Source organism: Eubalaena glacialis, chromosome 15 (assembly GCF_028564815.1).
Source record: "Eubalaena glacialis isolate mEubGla1 chromosome 15, mEubGla1.1.hap2.+ XY, whole genome shotgun sequence".
Lineage (NCBI taxonomy): Eukaryota > Metazoa > Chordata > Mammalia > Artiodactyla > Balaenidae > Eubalaena > Eubalaena glacialis.
This window is the reverse complement of record NC_083730.1, coordinates 32,319,138-32,344,690: the sequence shown is the minus strand read 5'-3', so window position 1 is coordinate 32,344,690 and position 25,553 is coordinate 32,319,138.

Sequence of the window (25,553 nt, the reverse complement as noted above, 5' to 3'; positions counted from 1 at the left end):
TGACGTGTGGTAGCAAAATCTCCTCTGCTGAAGAGAAACATTTCGTTGTAAGCGGGTTCCATCAGCCTTGCCACCTTTTCTCAGCTGGCTATACTGGAGGGCAGTCTGTTGGCAGACTCCCCTGAGGCCCTGCTTCCCAGGCTGTGATACACACACGCCGCCTGCTTCAGCGCAAAGGGACAGCTTAAGGTAAGGTAAAAACCTCCTCTGCTGAAGAGAAACATTTCGTTGTAAGCGGGTTCCATCAGCCTTGCCACCTTTTCTCAGCTGGCATTACTGGAGGGCAGTCTGTTGGCAGACTACCCTGAGGCCCTGCTTCCCAGGCTGTGATACACACACGCCGCCTGCTTCAGCGCAAAGGGACAGCTTAAGGTAAGGAAAAAATCCTGTGTTGGCAAGTGCCTGCCTAACCCTCGCACAAGCAAAAGCATATTGGCCATTGGTCAAAGGCTTTCCCCACAAGCTTCACACGTTTGCTCCCATGTAGCCTCCGAAGGCCGAGTTGACCTAGCTAGGAATCAAAGTTCAGGAAAGGAACTCAGGGTGCTGGTGACTGCAGGTTGTTTCTCCAGGCAGCCCAAATCGAGTACATCCATACACAATGTAGTAAAGGCCTCACCCTTCAAGCCCACGTCAATTTCATAGAGAAAACACCAGGCCTCGGTGTGCTTTCCTGTGGCAAGAAAACTTTACTTGCATTCCTTAGGAGGCACAGTGGCTCAGGACTAGCCTACCCCAAGGACTGAGGCTGTGCAGCCCGACTGGTTGAGATCAGCCCTTCTGGCTCTCACGGATGAAACCAACTAGGAAAAGAGCCTCTCCTAAGCTGGGGAACGTGGTGGCTTTTCCTAGTCTTCAAAGGAACAGCACTCTGAGGGAGAGGAGCTGTTGACGTGTGGTAGCAAAATCTCCTCTGCTGAAGAGAAACATTTCGTTGTAAGCGGGTTCCATCAGCCTTGCCACCTTTTCTCAGCTGGCTATACTGGAGGGCAGTCTGTTGGCAGACTCCCGTGAGGCCCTGCTTCCCAGGCTGTGATACACACACGCCGCCTGCTTCAGCGCAATGGGACAGCTTAAGGTAAGGTAAAAACCTCCTCTGCTGAAGAGAAACATTTCGTTGTAAGCGGGTTCCATCAGCCTTGCCACCTTTTCTCAGCTGGCATTACTGGAGGGCAGTCTGTTGGCAGACTACCCTGAGGCCCTGCTTCCCAGGCTGTGATAGACACACGCCGCCTGCTTCAGCGCAAAGTGACAGCTTATGGTAAGTTAAAAACCCTGTGTTGGCAAGTGCCTTCCTATAGCTCGCACAAGCACAAGCATATTGGCCATTGTTCAAAGGCTTTCCCCCAAGCTTCACACGTTTGGTCCCATCTAGCCTCCGAAGGCCGAGTTGACCTAGCTAGGAATCAGAGTTCAGCAAAGGTACTCAGGGTGCTGGTGACCGCAGGTTGTTTCACCAGGCAGCCCAAATCGATTACATCCATACACAATATAGTAAAGGCCTCACCCTTCAAGCCCACGTCAATTTCATAGAGAAAACACCAGGCTTCGGTGTGCTTTCCTGTGGCAAGGAAACTTTGCTTGCATTCCTTAGGAGGCACAGTGGCTCAGGACTGCCCTACCCCAAGGACTCAGGCTGTGCAGCCCGACTGGTTGAGATCAGCCCTTCTGGCTCTCACGGATGAAACCAACTAGGAAAAGAGCCTCTCCTAAGCTGGGGAACGTGGTGGCTTTTCCTAGTCTTCAAAGGAACAGCACTCTGAGGGAGAGGAGCTGCTGACGTGTGGTAGCAAAATCTCCTCTGCTGAAGAGAAACATTTCATTGTAAGCGGGTTCCATCAGCCTTGCCACCTTTTCTCAGCTGGCTATACTGGAGGGCAGTCTGTTGGCAGACTCCCCTGAGGCCCTGCTTCCCAGGCTGTGATACACACACGCCGCCTGCTTCAGCGCAAAGGGACAGCTTAAGGTAAGGTAAAAACCCTGTGTTGGCAAGTGCCTGCCTAACCCTCGCACAAGCAAAAGCATATTGGCCATTGGTCAAAGGCTTTCCCCACAAGCTTCACACGTTTGCTCCCATGTAGCCTCCAAAGGCCGAGTTGACCTAGCTAGGAATCAAAGTTCAGGAAAGGAACTCAGGGTGCTGGTGACTGCAGGTTATTTCACCAGGCAGCCCAAAAAGAGTACAACCGTACACAATGTAGTAAAGGCCTCACCCTTCAAGCCCTCGTCAATTTCATAGAGAAAACACCAGGCCTCGGTGTGCTTTCCTGTGGCAAGAAAACTTTGCTTGCATTCCTTAGGAGGCACAGTGGCTCAGGACTGCCCTACCCCAAGGACTCAGGCTGTGCAGCCCGACTGGTTGAGATCAGCCCTTCTGGCTCTCACGGATGAAACCAACTAGGAAAAGAGCCTCTCCTAAGCTGGGGAACGTGGTGGCTTTTCCTAGTCTTCAAAGGAACAGCACTGAGGGAGAGGAGCTGCTGACGTGTGGTAGCAAAATCTCCTCTGCTGAAGAGAAACATTTCGTTGTAAGCGGGTTCCATCAGCCTTGCCACCTTTTCTCAGCTGGCATTACTGGAGGGCAGTCTGTTGGCAGACTCCCCCGAGGCCCTGCTTCCCAGGCTGTGATACACACACGCCGCCTGCTTCAGCGCAAAGGGACAGCTTATGGTAAGTTAAAAACCCTGTGTTGGCAAGTGCCTTCCTATACCTCGCACAAGCACAAGCATATTGGCCATTGTTCAAAGTCTTTCCCCCAATCTTCACACGTTTGTTCCCATCTAGCCTCCGAAGGCCGAGTTGACCTAGCTAGGAATCAAAGTTCAGCAAAGGTACTCAGGGTGCTGGTGACCGCAGGTTGTTTCACCAGGCAGCCCTAATCGATTACATCCATCCACAATATAGTAAAGGCCTCACCCTTCAAGCCCACGTCAATTTCATAGAGAAAACACCAGGCCTCGGTGTGCTTTCCTGTGGCAAGGAAACTTTGCTTGCATTCCTTAGGAGGCACAGTGGCTCAGGACTGCCCTACCCCAAGGACTCAGGCTGTGCAGCCCGACTGGTTGAGATCAGCCCTTCTGGCTCTCACGGATGAAACCAACTAGGAAAAGAGCCTCTCCTAAGCTGGGGAACGTGGTGGCTTTTCCTAGTCTTCAAAGGAACAGCACTCTGAGGGAGAGGAGCTGCTGACGTGTGGTAGCAAAATCTCCTCTGCTGAAGAGAAACATTTCGTTGTAAGCGGGTTCCATCAGCCTTGCCACCTTTTCTCAGCTGGCTATACTGGAGGGCAGTCTGTTGGCAGACTCCCCTGAGGCCCTGCTTCCCAGGCTGTGATACACACACGCCGCCTGCTTCAGCGCAAAGGGACAGCTTAAGGTAAGGTAAAAACCTCCTCTGCTGAAGAGAAACATTTCGTTGTAAGCGGGTTCCATCAGCCTTGCCACCTTTTCTCAGCTGGCATTACTGGAGGGCAGTCTGTTGGCAGACTACCCTGAGGCCCTGCTTCCCAGGCTGTGATACACACACGCCGCCTGCTTCAGCGCAAAGGGACAGCTTAAGGTAAGGTAAAAACCCTGTGTTGGCAAGTGCCTGCCTAACCCTCGCACAAGCAAAAGCATATTGGCCATTGGTCAAAGGCTTTCCCCACAAGCTTCACACGTTTGCTCCCATGTAGCCTCCGAAGGCCGAGTTGACCTAGCTAGGAATCAAAGTTCAGGAAAGGAACTCAGGGTGCTGGTGACTGCAGGTTGTTTCACCAGGCAGCCCAAATCGAGTACATCCGTACACAATGTAGTAAAGGCCTCACCCTTCAAGCCCACGTCAATTTCATAGAGAAAACACCAGGCCTCGGTGTGCTTTCCTGTGGCAAGAAAACTTTGCTTGCATTCCTTAGGAGGCACAGTGGCTCAGGACTAGCCTACCCCAAGGACTGAGGCTGTGCAGCCCGACTGGTTGAGATCAGCCCTTCTGGCTCTCACGTATGAAACCAACTAGGAAAAGAGCCTCTCCTAAGCTGGGGAACGTGGTGGCTTTTCCTAGTCTTCAAAGGAACAGCACTCTGAGGGAGAGGAGCTGTTGACGTGTGGTAGCAAAATCTCCTCTGCTGAAGAGAAACATTTCGTTGTAAGCGGGTTCCCTCAGCCTTGCCACCTTTTCTCAGCTGGCTATACTGGAGGGCAGTCTGTTGGCAGACTCCCGTGAGGCCCTGCTTCCCAGGCTGTGATACACACACGCCGCCTTCTTCAGCGCAATGGGACAGCTTAAGGTAAGGTAAAAACCTCCTCTGCTGAAGAGAAACATTTCGTTGTAAGCGGGTTCCATCAGCCTTGCCACCTTTTCTCAGCTGGCATTACTGGAGGGCAGTCTGTTGGCAGACTACCCTGAGGCCCTGCTTCCCAGGCTGTGATACACACACGCCGCCTGCTTCAGCGCAAAGGGACAGCTTAAGGTAAGGTAAAAACCCTGTGTTGGCAAGTGCCTGCCTAACCCTCACACAAGCAAAAGCATATTGGCCATTGGTCAAAGGCTTTCCCCACAAGCTTCACACGTTTGCTCCCATGTAGCCTCCGAAGGCCGAGTTGACCTAGCTAGGTATCAAAGTTCAGGAAAGGAACTCAGGGTGCTGGTGACTGCAGGTTATTTCACCAGGCAGCCCAAATCGAGTACATCCGTACACAATGTAGTAAAGGCCTCACCTTTCAAGCCCTCGTCAATTTCATAGAGAAAACACCAGGCCTCGGTGTGCTTTCCTGTGGCAAGAAAACTTTGCTTGCATTCCTTAGGAGGCACAGTGGCTCAGGACTGCCCTACCCCAAGGACTCAGGCTGTGCAGCCCGACTGGTTGAGATCAGCCCTTCTGGCTCTCACGGATGAAACCAACTAGGAAAAGAGCCTCTCCTAAGCTGGGGTACGTGGTGGCTTTTCCTAGTCTTCAAAGGAACAGCACTGAGGGAGAGGAGCTGCTGACGTGTGGTAGCAAAATCTCCTCTGCTGAAGAGAAACATTTCGTTGTAAGCGGGTTCCATCAGCCTTGCCACCTTTTCTCAGCTGGCATTACTGGAGGGCAGTCTGTTGGCAGACTCCCCCGAGGCCCTGCTTCCCAGGCTGTGATACACACACGCCGCCTGCTTCAGCGCAAAGGGACAGCTTATGGTAAGTTAAAAACCCTGTGTTGGCAAGTGCCTTCCTATACCTCGCACAAGCACAAGCATATTGGCCATTGTTCAAAGTCTTTCCCACAAGCTTCACACGTTTGTTCCCATCTAGCCTCCGAAGGCCGAGTTGACCTAGCTAGGAATCAAAGTTCAGCAAAGGTACTCAGGGTGCTGGTGACCGCAGGTTGTTTCACCAGGCACCCCTAATCGATTACATCCATACACAATATAGTAAAGGCCTCACCCTTCAAGCCCACGTCAATTTCATAGAGAAAACACCAGGCCTCGGTGTGCTTTCCTGTGGCAAGGAAACTTTGCTTGCATTCCTTAGGAGGCACAGTGGCTCAGGACTGCCCTACCCCAAGGACTCAGGCTGTGCAGCCCGACTGGTTGAGATCAGCCCTTCTGGCTCTCACGGATGAAACCAACTAGGAAAAGAGCCTCTCCTAAGCTGGGGAACGTGGTGGCTTTTCTTAGTCTTCAAAGGAACAGCACTCTGAGGGAGAGGAGCTGCTGACGTGTGGTAGCAAAATCTCCTCTGCTGAAGAGAAACATTTCGTTGTAAGCGGGTTCCATCAGCCTTGCCACCTTTTCTCAGCTGGCTATACTGGAGGGCAGTCTGTTGGCAGACTCCCCTGAGGCCCTGCTTCCCAGGCTGTGATACACACACGCCGCCTGCTTCAGCGCAAAGGGACAGCTTAAGGTAAGGTAAAAACCTCCTCTGCTGAAGAGAAACATTTCGTTGTAAGCGGGTTCCATCAGCCTTGCCACCTTTTCTCAGCTGGCATTACTGGAGGGCAGTCTGTTTGCAGACTACCCTGAGGCCCTGCTTCCCAGGCTGTGATAGACACACGCCGCCTGCTTCTGCGCAAAGTGACAGCTTATGGTAAGTTAAAAACCCTGTGTTGGCAAGTGCCTTCCTATACCTCGCACAAGCACAAGCATATTGGCCATTGTTCAAAGTCTTTCCCCCAAGCTTCACACGTTTGTTCCCATCTAGCCTCCGAAGGCCGAGTTGACCTAGCTAGGAATCAAAGTTCAGCAAAGGTACTCAGGGTGCTGGTGACCGCAGGTTGTTTCACCAGGCAGCCCAAATCGATTACATCCATACACAATATAGTAAAGGCCTCACCCTTCAAGCCCACGTCAGTTTCATAGAGAAAACACCAGGCCTCGGTGTGCTTTCCTTTGGCAAGGAAACTTTGCTTGCATTCCTTAGGAGGCACAGTGGCTCAGGACTGCCCTACCCCAAGGACTCAGGCTGTGCAGCCCGAATGGTTGAGATCAGCACTTCTGGCTCTCACGGATGAAACCAACTAGGAAAAGAGCCTCTCCTAAGCTCGGGAACGTGGTGGCTTTTCCTAGTCTTCAAAGGAACAGCACTCTGAGGGAGAGGAGCTGCTGACGTGTGGTAGCAAAATCTCCTCTGCTGAAGAGAAACATTTCGTTGTAAGCGGGTTCCATCAGCCTTGCCACCTTTTCTCAGCTGGCTATACTGGAGGGCAGTCTGTTGGCAGACTCCCCTGAGGCCCTGCTTCCCAGGCTGTGATACACACACGCCGCCTGCTTCAGCGCAAAGGGACAGCTTAAGGTAAGGTAAAAACCTCCTCTGCTGAAGAGAAACATTTCGTTGTAAGCGGGTTCCATCAGCCTTGCCACCTTTTCTCAGCTGGCATTACTGGAGGGCAGTCTGTTGGCAGACTACCCTGAGGCCCTGCTTCCCAGGCTGTGATACACACACGCCGCCTGCTTCAGCGCAAAGGGACAGCTTAAGGTAAGGAAAAAACCCTGTGTTGGCAAGTGCCTGCCTAACCCTCGCACAAGCAAAAGCATATTGGCCATTGGTCAAAGGCTTTCCCCACAAGCTTCACACGTTTGCTCCCATGTAGCCTCCGAAGGCCGAGTTGACCTAGCTAGGAATCAAAGTTCAGGAAAGGAACTCAGGGTGCTGGTGACTGCAGGTTGTTTCTCCAGGCAGCCCAAATCGAGTACATCCATACACAATGTAGTAAAGGCCTCACCCTTCAAGCCCACGTCAATTTCATAGAGAAAACACCAGGCCTCGGTGTGCTTTCCTGTGGCAAGAAAACTTTACTTGCATTCCTTAGGAGGCACAGTGGCTCAGGACTAGCCTACCCCAAGGACTGAGGCTGTGCAGCCCGACTGGTTGAGATCAGCCCTTCTGGCTCTCACGGATGAAACCAACTAGGAAAAGAGCCTCTCCTAAGCTGGGGAACGTGGTGGCTTTTCCTAGTCTTCAAAGGAACAGCACTCTGAGGGAGAGGAGCTGTTGACGTGTGGTAGCAAAATCTCCTCTGCTGAAGAGAAACATTTCGTTGTAAGCGGGTTCCATCAGCCTTGCCACCTTTTCTCAGCTGGCTATACTGGAGGGCAGTCTGTTGGCAGACTCCCGTGAGGCCCTGCTTCCCAGGCTGTGATACACACACGCCGCCTGCTTCAGCGCAATGGGACAGCTTAAGGTAAGGTAAAAACCTCCTCTGCTGAAGAGAAACATTTCGTTGTAAGCGGGTTCCATCAGCCTTGCCACCTTTTCTCAGCTGGCATTACTGGAGGGCAGTCTGTTGGCAGACTACCCTGAGGCCCTGCTTCCCAGGCTGTGATAGACACACGCCGCCTGCTTCAGCGCAAAGTGACAGCTTATGGTAAGTTAAAAACCCTGTGTTGGCAAGTGCCTTCCTATACCTCGCACAAGCACAAGCATATTGGCCATTGTTCAAAGGCTTTCCCCCAAGCTTCACACGTTTGGTCCCATCTAGCCTCCGAAGGCCGAGTTGACCTAGCTAGGAATCAGAGTTCAGCAAAGGTACTCAGGGTGCTGGTGACCGCAGGTTGTTTCACCAGGCAGCCCAAATCGATTACATCCATACACAATATAGTAAAGGCCTCACCCTTCAAGCCCACGTCAATTTCATAGAGAAAACACCAGGCCTCGGTGTGCTTTCCTGTGGCAAGGAAACTTTGCTTGCATTCCTTAGGAGGCACAGTGGCTCAGGACTGCCCTACCCCAAGGACTCAGGCTGTGCAGCCCGACTGGTTGAGATCAGCCCTTCTGGCTCTCACGGATGAAACCAACTAGGAAAAGAGCCTCTCCTAAGCTGGGGAACGTGGTGGCTTTTCCTAGTCTTCAAAGGAACAGCACTCTGAGGGAGAGGAGCTGCTGACGTGTGGTAGCAAAATCTCCTCTGCTGAAGAGAAACATTTCATTGTAAGCGGGTTCCATCAGCCTTGCCACCTTTTCTCAGCTGGCTATACTGGAGGGCAGTCTGTTGGCAGACTCCCCTGAGGCCCTGCTTCCCAGGCTGTGATACACACACGCCGCCTGCTTCAGCGCAAAGGGACAGCTTAAGGTAAGGTAAAAACCCTGTGTTGGCAAGTGCCTGCCTAACCCTCGCACAAGCAAAAGCATATTGGCCATTGGTCAAAGGCTTTCCCCACAAGCTTCACACGTTTGCTCCCATGTAGCCTCCAAAGGCCGAGTTGACCTAGCTAGGAATCAAAGTTCAGGAAAGGAACTCAGGGTGCTGGTGACTGCAGGTTATTTCACCAGGCAGCCCAAAAAGAGTACAACCGTACACAATGTAGTAAAGGCCTCACCCTTCAAGCCCACGTCAATTTCATAGAGAAAACACCAGGCCTCGGTGTGCTTTCCTGTGGCAAGAAAACTTTGCTTGCATTCCTTAGGAGGCACAGTGGCTCAGGACTGCCCTACCCCAAGGACTCAGGCTGTACAGCCCGACTGGTTGAGATCAGCCCTTCTGGCTCTCACGGATGAAACCAACTAGGAAAAGAGCCTCTCCTAAGCTGGGGAACGTGGTGGCTTTTCCTAGTCTTCAAAGGAACAGCACTGAGGGAGAGGAGCTGCTGACGTGTGGTAGCAAAATCTCCTCTGCTGAAGAGAAACATTTCGTTGTAAGCGGGTTCCATCAGCCTTGCCACCTTTTCTCAGCTGGCATTACTGGAGGGCAGTCTGTTGGCAGACTCCCCCGAGGCCCTGCTTCCCAGGCTGTGATACACACACGCCGCCTGCTTCAGCGCAAAGGGACAGCTTATGGTAAGTTAAAAACCCTGTGTTGGCAAGTGCCTTCCTATACCTCGCACAAGCACAAGCATATTGGCCATTGTTCAAAGTCTTTCCCCCAATCTTCACACGTTTGTTCCCATCTAGCCTCCGAAGGCCGAGTTGACCTAGCTAGGAATCAAAGTTCAGCAAAGGTACTCAGGGTGCTGGTGACCGCAGGTTGTTTCACCAGGCAGCCCTAATCGATTACATCCATCCACAATATAGTAAAGGCCTCACCCTTCAAGCCCACGTCAATTTCATAGAGAAAACACCAGGCCTCGGTGTGCTTTCCTGTGGCAAGGAAACTTTGCTTGCATTCCTTAGGAGGCACAGTGGCTCAGGACTGCCCTACCCCAAGGACTCAGGCTGTGCAGCCCGAATGGTTGAGATCAGCACTTCTGGCTCTCACGGATGAAACCAACTAGGAAAAGAGCCTCTCCTAAGCTCGGGAACGTGGTGGCTTTTCCTAGTCTTCAAAGGAACAGCACTCTGAGGGAGAGGAGCTGCTGACGTGTGGTAGCAAAATCTCCTATACTGAAGAGAAACATTTCGTTGTAAGCGGGTTCCATCAGCCTTGCCACATTTTCTCAGCTGGCTATACTGGAGGGCAGTCTGTTGGCAGACTCCCCTGAGGCCCTGCTTCCCAGGCTGTGATACACACACGCCGCCTGCTTCAGCGCAAAGGGACAGCTTAAGGTAAGGTAAAAACCTCCTCTGCTGAAGAGAAACATTTCGTTGTAAGCGGGTTCCATCAGCCTTGCCACCTTTTCTCAGCTGGCATTACTGGAGGGCAGTCTGTTGGCAGACTACCCTGAGGCCCTGCTTCCCAGGCTGTGATACACACACGCCGCCTGCTTCAGCGCAAAGGGACAGCTTAAGTAAGGTAAAAACCCTGTGTTGGCAAGTGCCTGCCTAACCCTCGCAGAAGCAAAAGCATATTGGCCATTGGTCAAAGGCTTTCCCCACAAGCTTCACACGTTTGCTCCCATGTAGCCTCCGAAGGCCGAGTTGACCTAGCTAGGAATCAAAGTTCAGGAAAGGAACTCAGGGTGCTGGTGACTGCAGGTTGTTTCTCCAGGCAGCCCAAATCGAGTACATCCATACACAATGTAGTAAAGGCCTCACCCTTCAAGCCCACGTCAATTTCATAGAGAAAACACCAGGCCTCGGTGTGCTTTCCTGTGGCAAGAAAACTTTGCTTGCATTCCTTAGGAGGCACAGTGGCTCAGGACTAGCCTACCCCAAGGACTGAGGCTGTGCAGCCCGACTGGTTGAGATCAGCCCTTCTGGCTCTCACGGATGAAACCAACTAGGAAAAGAGCCTCTCCTAAGCTGGGGAACGTGGTGGCTTTTCCTAGTCTTCAAAGGAACAGCACTCTGAGGGAGAGGAGCTGTTGACGTGTGGTAGCAAAATCTCCTCTGCTGAAGAGAAACATTTCGTTGTAAGCGGGTTCCATCAGCCTTGCCACCTTTTCTCAGCTGGCTATACTGGAGGGCAGTCTGTTGGCAGACTCCCTTGAGGCCCTGCTTCCCAGGCTGTGATACACACACGCCGCCTGCTTCAGCGCAAAGGGACAGCTTAAGGTAAGGTAAAAACCTCCTCTGCTGAAGAGAAACATTTCGTTGTAAGCGGGTTCCATCAGCCTTGCCACCTTTTCTCAGCTGGCATTACTGGAGGGCAGTCTGTTGGCAGACTACCCTGAGGCCCTGCTTCCCAGGCTGTGATAGACACACGCCGCCCGCTTCAGCGCAAAGTGACAGCTTATGGTAAGTTAAAAACCCTGTGTTGGCAAGTGCCTTCCTATACCTCGCACAAGCACAAGCATATTGGCCATTGTTCAAAGTCTTTCCCCCAAGCTTCACACGTTTGTTCCCATCTAGCCTCCGAAGGCCGAGTTGACCTAGCTAGGAATCAAAGTTCAGCAAAGGTACTCAGGGTGCTGGTGACCGCAGGTTGTTTCACCAGGCAGCCCTAATCGATTACATCCATACACAATATAGTAAAGGCCTCACCCTTCAAGCCCACGTCAGTTTCATAGAGAAAACACCAGGCCTCGGTGTGCTTTCCTTTGGCAAGGAAACTTTGCTTGCATTCCTTAGGAGGCACAGTGGCTCAGGACTGCCCTACCCCAAGGACTCAGGCTGTGCAGCCCGAATGGTTGAGATCAGCACTTCTGGCTCTCACGGATGAAACCAACTAGGAAAAGAGCCTCTCCTAAGCTCGGGAACGTGGTGGCTTTTCCTAGTCTTCAAAGGAACAGCACTCTGAGGGAGAGGAGCTGCTGACGTGTGGTAGCAAAATCTCCTCTGCTGAAGAGAAACATTTCGTTGTAAGCGGGTTCCATCAGCCTTGCCACCTTTTCTCAGCTGGCTATACTGGAGGGCAGTCTGTTGGCAGACTCCCCTGAGGCCCTGCTTCCCAGGCTGTGATACACACACGCCGCCTGCTTCAGCGCAAAGGGACAGCTTAAGGTAAGGTAAAAACCTCCTCTGCTGAAGAGAAACATTTCGTTGTAAGCGGGTTCCATCAGCCTTGCCACCTTTTCTCAGCTGGCATTACTGGAGGGCAGTCTGTTGGCAGACTACCCTGAGGCCCTGCTTCCCAGGCTGTGATACACACACGCCGCCTGCTTCAGCGCAAAGGGACAGCTTAAGGTAAGGAAAAAACCCTGTGTTGGCAAGTGCCTGCCTAACCCTCGCACAAGCAAAAGCATATTGGCCATTGGTCAAAGGCTTTCCCCACAAGCTTCACACGTTTGCTCCCATGTAGCCTCCGAAGGCCGAGTTGACCTAGCTAGGAATCAAAGTTCAGGAAAGGAACTCAGGGTGCTGGTGACTGCAGGTTGTTTCTCCAGGCAGCCCAAATCGAGTACATCCATACACAATGTAGTAAAGGCCTCACCCTTCAAGCCGACGTCAATTTCATAGAGAAAACACCAGGCCTCGGTGTGCTTTCCTGTGGCAAGAAAACTTTACTTGCATTCCTTAGGAGGCACAGTGGCTCAGGACTAGCCTACCCCAAGGACTGAGGCTGTGCAGCCCGACTGGTTGAGATCAGCCCTTCTGGCTCTCACGGATGAAACCAACTAGGAAAAGAGCCTCTCCTAAGCTGGGGAACGTGGTGGCTTTTCCTAGTCTTCAAAGGAACAGCACTCTGAGGGAGAGGAGCTGTTGACGTGTGGTAGCAAAATCTCCTCTGCTGAAGAGAAACATTTCGTTGTAAGCGGGTTCCATCAGCCTTGCCACCTTTTCTCAGCTGGCTATACTGGAGGGCAGTCTGTTGGCAGACTCCCGTGAGGCCCTGCTTCCCAGGCTGTGATACACACACGCCGCCTGCTTCAGCGCAATGGGACAGCTTAAGGTAAGGTAAAAACCTCCTCTGCTGAAGAGAAACATTTCGTTGTAAGCGGGTTCCATCAGCCTTGCCACCTTTTCTCAGCTGGCATTACTGGAGGGCAGTCTGTTGGCAGACTACCCTGAGGCCCTGCTTCCCAGGCTGTGATAGACACACGCCGCCTGCTTCAGCGCAAAGTGACAGCTTATGGTAAGTTAAAAACCCTGTGTTGGCAAGTGCCTTCCTATACCTCGCACAAGCACAAGCATATTGGCCATTGTTCAAAGGCTTTCCCCCAAGCTTCACACGTTTGGTCCCATCTAGCCTCCGAAGGCCGAGTTGACCTAGCTAGGAATCAGAGTTCAGCAAAGGTACTCAGGGTGCTGGTGACCGCAGGTTGTTTCACCAGGCAGCCCAAATCGATTACATCCATACACAATATAGTAAAGGCCTCACCCTTCAAGCCCACGTCAATTTCATAGAGAAAACACCAGGCCTCGGTGTGCTTTCCTGTGGCAAGGAAACTTTGCTTGCATTCCTTAGGAGGCACAGTGGCTCAGGACTGCCCTACCCCAAGGACTCAGGCTGTGCAGCCCGACTGGTTGAGATCAGCCCTTCTGGCTCTCACGGATGAAACCAACTAGGAAAAGAGCCTCTCCTAATCTGGGGAACGTGGTGGCTTTTCCTAGTCTTCAAAGGAACAGCACTCTGAGGGAGAGGAGCTGCTGACGTGTGGTAGCAAAATCTCCTCTGCTGAAGAGAAACATTTCATTGTAAGCGGGTTCCATCAGCCTTGCCACCTTTTCTCAGCTGGCTATACTGGAGGGCAGTCTGTTGGCAGACTCCCCTGAGGCCCTGCTTCCCAGGCTGTGATACACACACGCCGCCTGCTTCAGCGCAAAGGGACAGCTTAAGGTAAGGTAAAAACCCTGTGTTGGCAAGTGCCTGCCTAACCCTCGCACAAGCAAAAGCATATTGGCCATTGGTCAAAGGCTTTCCCCACAAGCTTCACACGTTTGCTCCCATGTAGCCTCCAAAGGCCGAGTTGACCTAGCTAGGAATCAAAGTTCAGGAAAGGAACTCAGGGTGCTGGTGACTGCAGGTTATTTCACCAGGCAGCCCAAAAAGAGTACAACCGTACACAATGTAGTAAAGGCCTCACCCTTCAAGCCCACGTCAATTTCATAGAGAAAACACCAGGCCTCGGTGTGCTTTCCTGTGGCAAGAAAACTTTGCTTGCATTCCTTAGGAGGCACAGTGGCTCAGGACTGCCCTACCCCAAGGACTCAGGCTGTGCAGCCCGACTGGTTGAGATCAGCCCTTCTGGCTCTCACGGATGAAACCAACTAGGAAAAGAGCCTCTGCTAAGCTGGGGAACGTGGTGGCTTTTCCTAGTCTTCAAAGGAACAGCACTGAGGGAGAGGAGCTGCTGACGTGTGGTAGCAAAATCTCCTCTGCTGAAGAGAAACATTTCGTTGTAAGCGGGTTCCATCAGCCTTGCCACCTTTTCTCAGCTGGCATTACTGGAGGGCAGTCTGTTGGCAGACTCCCCCGAGGCCCTGCTTCCCAGGCTGTGATACACACACGCCGCCTGCTTCAGCGCAAAGGGACAGCTTATGGTAAGTTAAAAACCCTGTGTTGGCAAGTGCCTTCCTATACCTCGCACAAGCACAAGCATATTGGCCATTGTTCAAAGTCTTTCCCCCAATCTTCACACGTTTGTTCCCATCTAGCCTCCGAAGGCCGAGTTGACCTAGCTAGGAATCAAAGTTCAGCAAAGGTACTCAGGGTGCTGGTGACCGCAGGTTGTTTCACCAGGCAGCCCTAATCGATTACATCCATCCACAATATAGTAAAGGCCTCACCCTTCAAGCCCACGTCAATTTCATAGAGAAAACACCAGGCCTCGGTGTGCTTTCCTGTGGCAAGGAAACTTTGCTTGCATTCCTTAGGAGGCACAGTGGCTCAGGACTGCCCTACCCCAAGGACTCAGGCTGTGCAGCCCGACTGGTTGAGATCAGCCCTTCTGGCTCTCACGGATGAAACCAACTAGGAAAAGAGCCTCTCCTAAGCTGGGGAACGTGGTGGCTTTTCCTAGTCTTCAAAGGAACAGCACTCTGAGGGAGAGGAGCTGCTGACGTGTGGTAGCAAAATCTCCTCTGCTGAAGAGAAACATTTCGTTGTAAGCGGGTTCCATCAGCCTTGCCACCTTTTCTCAGCTGGCTATACTGGAGGGCAGTCTGTTGGCAGACTCCCCTGAGGCCCTGCTTCCCAGGCTGTGATACACACACGCCGCCTGCTTCAGCGCAAAGGGACAGCTTAAGGTAAGGTAAAAACCTCCTCTGCTGAAGAGAAACATTTCGTTGTAAGCGGGTTCCATCAGCCTTGCCACCTTTTCTCAGCTGGCATTACTGGAGGGCAGTCTGTTGGCAGACTACCCTGAGGCCCTGCTTCCCAGGCTGTGATACACACACGCCGCCTGCTTCAGCGCAAAGGGACAGCTTAAGGTAAGGTAAAAACCCTGTGTTGGCAAGTGCCTGCCTAACCCTCGCACAAGCAAAAGCATATTGGCCATTGGTCAAAGGCTTTCCCCACAAGCTTCACACGTTTGCTCCCATGTAGCCTCCGAAGGCCGAGTTGACCTAGCTAGGAATCAAAGTTCAGGAAAGGAACTCAGGGTGCTGGTGACTGCAGGTTGTTTCTCCAGGCAGCCCAAATCGAGTACATCCATACACAATGTAGTAAAGGCCTCACCCTTCAAGCCCACGTCAATTTCATAGAGAAAACACCAGGCCTCGGTGTGCTTTCCTGTGGCAAGAAAACTTTGCTTGCATTCCTTAGGAGGCACAGTGGCTCAGGACTAGCCTACCCCAAGGACTGAGGCTGTGCAGCCCGACTGGTTGAGATCAGCCCTTCTGGCTCTCACGGATGAAACCAACTAGGAAAAGAGCCTCTCCTAAGCTGGGGAACGTGGTGGCTTTTCCTAGTCTTCAAAGGAACAGCACTCTGAGGGAGAGGAGCTGTTGACGTGTGGTAGCAAAATCTCCTCTGCTGAAGAGAAACATTTCGTTGTAAGCGGGTTCCATCAGCCTTGCCACCTTTTCTCAGCTGGCTATACTGGAGGGCAGTCTGTTGGCAGACTCCCGTGAGGCCCTGCTTCCCAGGCTGTGATACACACACGCCGCCTGCTTCAGCGCAATGGGACAGCTTAAGGTAAGGTAAAAACCTCCTCTGCTGAAGAGAAACATTTCGTTGTAAGCGGGTTCCAACAGCCTTGCCACCTTTTCTCAGCTGGCATTACTGGAGGGCAGTCTGTTGGCAGACTACCCTGAGGCCCTGCTTCCCAGGCTGTGATAGACACACGCCGCCTGCTTCAGCGCAAAGTGACAGCTTATGGTAAGTTAAAAACCCTGTGTTGGCAAGTGCCTTCCTATACCTCGCACAAGCACAAGCATATTGGCCATTGTTCAAAGGCTTTCCCCCAAGCTTCACACGTTTGGTCCCATCTAGCCTCCGAAGGCCGAGTTGACCTAGCTAGGAATCAGAGTTCAGCAAAGGTACTCAGGGTGCTGGTGACCGCAGGTTGTTTCACCAGGCAGCCCAAATCGATTACATCCATACACAATATAGTAAAGGCCTCACCCTTCAAGCCCACGTCAATTTCATAGAGAAAACACCAGGCCTCGGTGTGCTTTCCTGTGGCAAGGAAACTTTGCTTGCATTCCTTAGGAGGCACAGTGGCTCAGGACTGCCCTACCCCAAGGACTCAGGCTGTGCAGCCCGACTGGTTGAGATCAGCCCTTCTGGCTCTCACGGATGAAACCAACTAGGAAAAGAGCCTCTCCTAAGCTGGGGAACGTGGTGGCTTTTCCTAGTCTTCAAAGGAACAGCACTCTGAGGGAGAGGAGCTGCTGACGTGTGGTAGCAAAATCTCCTCTGCTGAAGAGAAACATTTCATTGTAAGCGGGTTCCATCAGCCTTGCCACCTTTTCTCAGCTGGCTATACTGGAGGGCAGTCTGTTGGCAGACTCCCCTGAGGCCCTGCTTCCCAGGCTGTGATACACACACGCCGCCTGCTTCAGCGCAAAGGGACAGCTTAAGGTAAGGTAAAAACCCTGTGTTGGCAAGTGCCTGCCTAACCCTCGCACAAGCAAAAGCATATTGGCCATTGGTCAAAGGCTTTCCCCACAAGCTTCACACGTTTGCTCCCATGTAGCCTCCGAAGGCCGAGTTGACCTAGCTAGGAATCAAAGTTCAGGAAAGGAACTCAGGGTGCTGGTGACTGCAGGTTATTTCACCAGGCAGCCCAAAAAGAGTACAACCGTACACAATGTAGTAAAGGCCTCACCCTTCAAGCCCTCGTCAATTTCATAGAGAAAACACCAGGCCTCGGTGTGCTTTCCTGTGGCAAGAAAACTTTGCTTGCATTCCTTAGGAGGCACAGTGGCTCAGGACTGCCCTACCCCAAGGACTCAGGCTGTGCAGCCCGACTGGTTGAGATCAGCCCTTCTGGCTCTCACGGATGAAACCAACTAGGAAAAGAGCCTCTCCTAAGCTGGGGAACGTGGTGGCTTTTCCTAGTCTTCAAAGGAACAGCACTGAGGGAGAGGAGCTGCTGACGTGTGGTAGCAAAATCTCCTCTGCTGAAGAGAAACATTTCGTTGTAAGCGGGTTCCATCAGCCTTGCCACCTTTTCTCAGCTGGCATTACTGGAGGGCAGTCTGTTGGCAGACTCCCCCGAGGCCCTGCTTCCCAGGCTGTGATACACACACGCCGCCTGCTTCAGCGCAAAGGGACAGCTTATGGTAAGTTAAAAACCCTGTGTTGGCAAGTGCCTTCCTATACCTCACACAAGCACAAGCATATTGGCCATTGTTCAAAGTCTTTCCCCCAATCTTCACACGTTTGTTCCCATCTAGCCTCCGAAGGCCGAGTTGACCTAGCTAGGAATCAAAGTTCAGCAAAGGTACTCAGGGTGCTGGTGACCGCAGGTTGTTTCACCAGGCAGCCCTAATCGATTACATCCATCCACAATATAGTAAAGGCCTCACCCTTCAAGCCCACGTCAATTTCATAGAGAAAACACCAGGCCTCGGTGTGCTTTCCTGTGGCAAGGAAACTTTGCTTGCATTCCTTAGGAGGCACAGTGGCTCAGGACTGCCCTACCCCAAGGACTCAGGCTGTGCAGCCCGACTGGTTGAGATCAGCCCTTCTGGCTCTCACGGATGAAACCAACTAGGAAAAGAGCCTCTCCTAAGCTGGGGAACGTGGTGGCTTTTCCTAGTCTTCAAAGGAACAGCACTCTGAGGGAGAGGAGCTGCTGACGTGTGGTAGCAAAATCTCCTCTGCTGAAGAGAAATATTTCGTTGTAAGCGGGTTCCATCAGCCTTGCCACCTTTTCTCAGCTGGCTATACTGGAGGGCAGTCTGTTGGCGGACTCCCCTGAGGCCCTGCTTCCCAGGCTGTGATACACACACGCCGCCTGCTTCAGCGCAAAGGGACAGCTTAAGGTAAGGTAAAAACCCTGTGTTGGCAAGTGCCTGCCTAACCCTCGCACAAGCAAAAGCATATTGGCCATTGGTCAAAGGCTTTCCCCACAAGCTTCACACGTTTGCTCCCATGTAGCCTCCGAAGGCCGAGTTGACCTAGCTAGGAATCAAAGTTCAGGAAAGGAACTCAGGGTGCTGGTGACTGCAGGTTGTTTCACCAGGCAGCCCAAATCGAGTACATCCGTACACAATGTAGTAAAGGCCTCACCCTTCAAGCCCACGTCAATTTCATAGAGAAAACACCAGGCCTCGGTGTGCTTTCCTGTGGCAAGAAAACTTTGCTTGCATTCCTTAGGAGGCACAGTGGCTCAGGACTGCCCTACCCCAAGGACTCAGGCTGTGCAGCCCGACTGGTCGAGATCAGCCCTTCTGGCTCTCACGGATGAAACCAACTAGGAAAAGAGCCTCTCCTAAGCTGGGGAACGTGGTGGCTTTTCCTAGTCTTCAAAGGAACAGCACTCTGAGGGAGAGGAGCTGCTGACGTGTGGTAGCAAAATCTCCTCTGCTGAAGAGAAACATTTCGTTGTAAGCGGGTTCCATCAGCCTTGCCACCTTTTCTCAGCTGGCATTACTGGAGGGCAGTCTGTTGGCAGACTCCCCTGAGGCCCTGCTTCCCAGGCTGTGATACACACACGCCGCCTGCTTCAGCGCAATGGGACAGCTTAAGGTAAGGTAAAAACCTCCTCTGCTAAAGAGAAACATTTCGTTGTAAGCGGGTTCCATCAGCCTTGCCACCTTTTCTCAGCTGGCATTACTGGAGGGCAGTCTGTTGGCAGACTACCCTGAGGCCCTGCTTCCCAGGCTGTGATAGACACACGCCGCCTGCTTCAGCGCAAAGTGACAGTTTATGGTAAGTTAAAAACCCTGTGTTGGCAAGTGCCTTCCTATACCTCGCACAAGCACAAGCATATTGGCCATTGTTCAAAGGCTTTCCCCCAAGCTTCACACGTTTGTTCCCATCTAGCCTCCGAAGGCCGAGTTGACCTAGCTAGGAATCAAAGTTCAGCAAAGGTACTCAGGGTGCTGGTGACCGCAGGTTGTTTCACCAGGCAGCCCAAATCGATTACATCCATACACAATAGAGTAAAGGCCTCACCCTTCAAGCCCACGTCAATTTCATAGAGAAAACACCAGGCCTCGGTGTGCTTTCCTGTGGCAAGGAAACTTTGCTTGCATTCCTTAGGAGGCACAGTGGCTCAGGACTGCCCTACCCCAAGGACTCAGGCTGTGCAGTCCGACTGGTTGAGATCAGCCCTTCTGGCTCTCACGGATGAAACCAACTAGGAAAAGAGCCTCTCCTAAGCTGGGGAACGTGGTGGCTTTTCCTAGTCTTCAAAGGAACAGCACTCTGAGGGAGAGGAGCTGCTGACGTGTGGTAGCAAAATCTCCTCTGCTGAAGAGAAACATTTCGTTGTAAGCGGGTTCCATCAGCCTTGCCACCTTTTCTCAGCTGGCATTACTGGAGGGCAGTCTGTTGGCAGACTCCCCCGAGGCCCTGCTTCCCAGGCTGTGATACACACACGCCGCCTGCTTCAGCGCAAAGGGACAGCTTAAGGTAAGGTAAAAACCCTGTGTTGGCAAGTGCCTGCCTAACCCTCGCACAAGCAAAAGCATATTGGCCATTGGTCAAAGGCTTTCCCCACAAGCTTCACACGTTTGCTCCCATGTAGCCTCCGAAGGCCGAGTTGACCTAGCTAGGAATCAAAGTTCAGGAAAGGAACTCAGGGTCCTGGTGACTGCAGGTTGTTTCACCAGGCAGCCCAAATCGAGTACATCCGTACACAATGTAGTAAAGGCCTCACCCTTCAAGCCCACGTCAATTTCATAGAGAAAACACCAGGCCTCGGTGTGCTTTCCTGTGGCAAGAAAACTTTGCTTGCATTCCTTAGGAGGCACAGTGGCTCAGGACTGCCCTACCCCAAGGACTCAGGCTGTGCAGCCCGACTGGTCGAGATCAGCCCTTCTGGCTCTCACGGATGAAACCAACTAGGAAAAGAGCCTCTCCTAAGCTGGGGAACGTGGTGGCTTTTCCTAGTCTTCAAAGGAACAGCACTCTGAGGGAGAGGAGCTGCTGACGTGTGGTAGCAAAATCTCCTCTGCTGAAGAGAAACATTTCGTTGTAAGCGGGTTCCATCAGCCTTGCCACCTTTTCTCAGCTGGCATTACTGGAGGGCAGTCTGTTGGCAGACTCCCCTGAGGCCCTGCTTCCCAGGCTGTGATACACACACGCCGCCTGCTTCAGCGCAATGGGACAGCTTAAGGTAAGGTAAAAACCTCCTCTGCTAAAGAGAAACATTTCGTTGTAAGCGGGTTCCATCAGCCTTGCCACCTTTTCTCAGCTGGCATTACTGGAGGGCAGTCTGTTGGCAGACTACCCTGAGGCCCTGCTTCCCAGGCTGTGATAGACACACGCCGCCTGCTTCAGCGCAAAGTGACAGTTTATGGTAAGTTAAAAACCCTGTGTTGGCAAGTGCCTTCCTATACCTCGCACAAGCACAAGCATATTGGCCATTGTTCAAAGGCTTTCCCCCAAGCTTCACACGTTTGTTCCCATCTAGCCTCCGAAGGCCGAGTTGACCTAGCTAGGAATCAAAGTTCAGCAAAGGTACTCAGGGTGCTGGTGACCGCAGGTTGTTTCACCAGGCAGCCCAAATCGATTACATCCATACACAATAGAGTAAAGGCCTCACCCTTCAAGCCCACGTCAATTTCATAGAGAAAACACCAGGCCTCGGTGTGCTTTCCTGTGGCAAGGAAACTTTGCTTGCATTCCTTAGGAGGCACAGTGGCTCAGGACTGCCCTACCCCAAGGACTCAGGCTGTGCAGTCCGACTGGTTGAGATCAGCCCTTCTGGCTCTCACGGATGAAACCAACTAGGAAAAGAGCCTCTCCTAAGCTGGGGAACGTGGTGGCTTTTCCTAGTCTTCAAAGGAACAGCACTCTGAGGGAGAGGAGCTGCTGACGTGTGGTAGCAAAATCTCCTCTGCTGAAGAGAAACATTTCGTTGTAAGCGGGTTCCATCAGCCTTGCCACCTTTTCTCAGCTGGCATTACTGGAGGGCAGTCTGTTGGCAGACTCCCCCGAGGCCCTGCTTCCCAGGCTGTGATACACACACGCCGCCTGCTTCAGCGCAAAGGGACAGCTTAAGGTAAGGTAAAAACCCTGTGTTGGCAAGTGCCTGCCTAACCCTCGCACAAGCAAAAGCATATTGGCCATTGGTCAAAGGCTTTCCCCACAAGCTTCACACGTTTGCTCCCATGTAGCCTCCGAAGGCCGAGTTGACCTAGCTAGGAATCAAAGTTCAGGAAAGGAACTCAGGGTCCTGGTGACTGCAGGTTGTTTCACCAGGCAGCCCAAATCGAGTACATCCGTACACAATGTAGTAAAGGCCTCACCCTTCAAGCCCACGTCAATTTCATAGAGAAAACACCAGGCCTCGGTGTGCTTTCCTGTGGCAAGAAAACTTTGCTTGCATTCCTTAGGAGGCACAGTGGCTCAGGACTGCCCTACCCCAAGGACTCAGGCTGTGCAGCCCGACTGGTTGAGATCAGCCCTTCTGGCTCTCACGGATGAAACCAACTAGGAAAAGAGCCTCTCCTAAGCTGGGGAACGTGGTGGCTTTTCCTAGTCTTCAAAGGAACAGCACTCTGAGGGAGAGGAGCTGCTGACATGTGGTAGCAAAATCTCCTCTGCTGAAGAGAAACATTTCGTTGTAAGCGGGTTCCATCAGCCTTGCCACCTTTTCTCAGCTGGCATTACTGGAGGGCAGTCTGTTGGCAGACTCCCCTGAGGCCCTGCTTCCCAGGCTGTGATACACACACGCCGCCTGCTTCAGCGCAATGGGACAGCTTAAGGTAAGGTAAAAACCTCCTCTGCTGAAGAGAAACATTTCGTTGTAAGCGGGTTCCATCAGCCTTGCCACCTTTTCTCAGCTGGCATTACTGGAGGGCAGTCTGTTGGCAGACTCCCCTGAGGCCCTGCTTCCCAGGCTGTGATACACACACGCCGCCTGCTTCAGCGCAAAGGGACAGCTTAAGGTAAGGTAAAAACCCTGTGTTGGCAAGTGCCTGCCTAACCCTCGCACAAGCAAAAGCATATTGGCCATTGGTCAAAGGCTTTCCCCACAAGCTTCACACGTTTGCTCCCATGTAGCCTCCGAAGGCCGAGTTGACCTAGCTAGGAATCAAAGTTCAGGAAAGGAACTCAGGGTGCTGGTGACTGCAGGTTGTTTCACCAGGCAGCCCAAATCGAGTACATCCGTACACAATGTAGTAAAGGCCTCACCCTTCAAGCCCACGTCAATTTCATAGAGAAAACACCAGGCCTCGGTGTGCTTTCCTGTGGCAAGAAAACTTTGCTTGCATTCCTTAGGAGGCACAGTGGCTCAGGACTGCCCTACCCCAAGGACTCAGGCTGTGCAGCCCGACTGGTTGAGATCAGCCCTTCTGGCTCTCACGGATGAAACCAACTAGGAAAAGAGCCTCTCCTAAGCTGGGGAACGTGGTGGCTTTTCCTAGTCTTCAAAGGAACAGCACTCTGAGGGAGAGGAGCTGCTGACGTGTGGTAGCAAAATCTCCTCTGCTGAAGAGAAATATTTCGTTGTAAGCGGGTTCCATCAGCCTTGCCACCTTTTCTCAGCTGGCTATACTGGAGGGCAGTCTGTTGGCAGACTCCCCTGAGGCCCTGCTTCCCAGGCTGTGATACACACACGCCGCCTGCTTCAGCGCAATGGGACAGCTTAAGGTAAGGTAAAAACCTCCTCTGGTGAAGAGGAACATTTCGTGTAAGCGGGTTCCATCAGCCTTGCCACCTTTTCTCAGCTGGCATTACTGGAGGGCAGTCTGTTGGCGGACTCCCCTGAGGCCCTGCTTCCCAGGCTGTGATACACACACGCCGCCTGCTTCAGCGCAAAGGGACAGCTTAAGGTAAGGTAAAAACCCTGTGTTGGCAAGTGCCTGCCTAACCCTCGCACAAGCAAAAGCATATTGGCCATTGGTCAAAGGCTTTCCCCACAAGCTTCACACGTTTGCTCCCATGTAGCCTCCGAAGGCCGAGTTGACCTAGCTAGGAATCAAAGTTCAGGAAAGGAACTCAGGGTGCTGGTGACTGCAGGTTGTTTCACCAGGCAGCCCAAGTCGAGTACATCCGTACACAATGTAGTAAAGGCCTCACCCTTCAAGCCCTCGTCAATTTCATAGAGAAAACACCAGGCCTCGGTGTGCTTTCCTGTGGCAAGAAAACTTTGCTTGCATTCCTTAGGAGGCACAGTGGCTCAGGACTGCCCTACCCCAAGGACTCAGGCTGTGCAGCCCGACTGGTTGAGATCAGCCCTTCTGGCTCTCACGGATGAAACCAACTAGGAAAAGAGCCTCTCCTAAGCTGGGGAACGTGGTGGCTTTTCCTAGTCTTCAAAGGAACAGCACTCTGAGGGAGAGGAGCTGCTGACGTGTGGTAGCAAAATCTCCTCTGCTGAAGAGAAACATTTCGTTGTAAGCGGGTTCCATCAGCCTTGCCACCTTTTCTCAGCTGGCATTACTGGAGGGCAGTCTGTTGGGAGACTCCCCTGAGGCCCTGCTTCCCAGGCTGTGATACACACACGCCGCCTGCTTCAGCGCAATGGGACAGCTTAAGGTAAGGTAAAAACCTCCTCTGCTGAAGAGAAACATTTCGTTGTAAGCGGGTTCCATCAGCCTTGCCACCTTTTCTCAGCTGGCATTACTGGAGGGCAGTCTGTTGGCAGACTACCCTGAGGCCCTGCTTCCCAGGCTGTGATAGACACACGCCGCCTGCTTCAGCGCAAAGTGACAGCTTATGGTAAGTTAAAAACCCTGTGTTGGCAAGTGCCTTCCTATACCTCACACAAGCACAAGCATATTGGCCATTGTTCAAAGGCTTTCCCCCAAGCTTCACACGTTTGTTCCCATCTAGCCTCCGAAGGCCGAGTTGACCTAGCTAGGAATCAAAGTTCAGCAAAGGTACTCAGGGTGCTGGTGACCGCAGGTTGTTTCACCAGGCAGCCCAAATCGATTACATCCATACACAATAGAGTAAAGGCCTCACCCTTCAAGCCCACGTCAATTTCATAGAGAAAACACCAGGCCTCGGTGTGCTTTCCTGTGGCAAGGAAACTTTGCTTGCATTCCTTAGGAGGCACAGTGGCTCAGGACTGCCCTACCCCAAGGACTCAGGCTGTGCAGCCCGACTGGTTGAGATCAGCCCTTCTGGCTCTCACGGATGAAACCAACTAGGAAAAGAGCCTCTCCTAAGCTGGGGAACGTGGTGGCTTTTCCTAGTCTTCGAAGGAACAGCACTCTGAGGGAGAGGAGCTGCTGACGTGTGGTAGCAAAATCTCCTCTGCTGAAGAGAAACATTTCGTTGTAAGCGGGTTCCCTCAGCCTTGCCACCTTTTCTCAGCTGGCTATACTGGAGGGCAGTCTGTTGGCAGACTCCCCTGAGGCCCTGCTTCCCAGGCTGTGATACACACACGCCGCCTGCTTCAGCGCAATGGGACAGCTTAAGGTAAGGTAAAAACCTCCTCTGGTGAAGAGAAAAATTTCGTGTAAGCGGGTTCCATCAGCCTTGCCACCTTTTCTCAGCTGGCATTACTGGAGGGCAGTCTGTTGGCGGACTCCCCTGAGGCCCTGCTTCCCAGGCTGTGATACACACACGCCGCCTGCTTCAGCGCAAAGGGACAGCTTAAGGTAAGGTAAAAACCCTGTGTTGGCAAGTGCCTGCCTAACCCTCGCACAAGCACAAGCATATTGGCCATTGTTCAAAGGCTTTCCCCCAAGCTTCACACGTTTGTTCCCATCTAGCCTCCGAAGGCCGAGTTGACCTAGCTAGGAATCAAAGTTCAGCAAAGGTACTCAGGGTGCTGGTGACCGCAGGTTGTTTCACCAGGCAGCCCAAATCGATTACATCCATACACAATAGAGTAAAGGCCTCACCCTTCAAGCCCACGTCAATTTCATAGAGAAAACACCAGGCCTCGGTGTGCTTTCCTGTGGCAAGGAAACTTTGCTTGCATTCCTTAGGAGGCACAGTGGCTCAGGACTGCCCTACCCCAAGGACTCAGGCTGTGCAGTCCGACTGGTTGAGATCAGCCCTTCTGGCTCTCACGGATGAAACCAACTAGGAAAAGAGCCTCTCCTAAGCTGGGGAACGTGGTGGCTTTTCCTAGTCTTCAAAGGAACAGCACTCTGAGGGAGAGGAGCTGCTGACGTGTGGTAGCAAAATCTCCTCTGCTGAAGAGAAACATTTCGTTGTAAGCGGGTTCCATCAGCCTTGCCACCTTTTCTCAGCTGGCATTACTGGAGGGCAGTCTGTTGGCAGACTCCCCCGAGGCCCTGCTTCCCAGGCTGTGATACACACACGCCGCCTGCTTCAGCGCAAAGGGACAGCTTAAGGTAAGGTAAAAACCCTGTGTTGGCAAGTG